Source organism: Agelaius phoeniceus, chromosome 17, assembly GCF_051311805.1.
Source record: "Agelaius phoeniceus isolate bAgePho1 chromosome 17, bAgePho1.hap1, whole genome shotgun sequence".
In the NCBI taxonomy this organism is placed as follows: Eukaryota; Metazoa; Chordata; class Aves; order Passeriformes; family Icteridae; genus Agelaius; species Agelaius phoeniceus.
In genome coordinates, this window is record NC_135281.1 from 11,106,734 (window position 1) to 11,107,105 (window position 372).

Below are 372 nucleotides of genomic sequence, written 5' to 3' on the forward strand. Positions count from 1 at the left end.
CTGACAGACGGACGGACAGACAGCTGCTCCAATCGCCGGGACTGCCGCCGCCCGCCGGGCCAATGGCGGGGAAACAGGGGCCAAGGGAGGGAGGGACGGGAGGGATGCGGGGAGAGGGACGGGGATGGGAGCTGGGGAGAGGGTTCTGTGTCTGGGGCAAGGAAAGGAGGAGAGGGATGGGGGAGCGACAAGAAGGGGGTGGGGACAGAGCAGGGGTAAGGGCTTCGGCATCACATCAAACCCTGCTCATTTCCCGGCCCCCTGCGCACCTGCAGCCCTGCAGCCCCCAGGCTCGGGCTGCCCACCCTCGTCCGGGGCTATCCCAGCCTCCCTGCACCCCCGGCCGGCTCATGGAGAAATTCTGGGATGAAT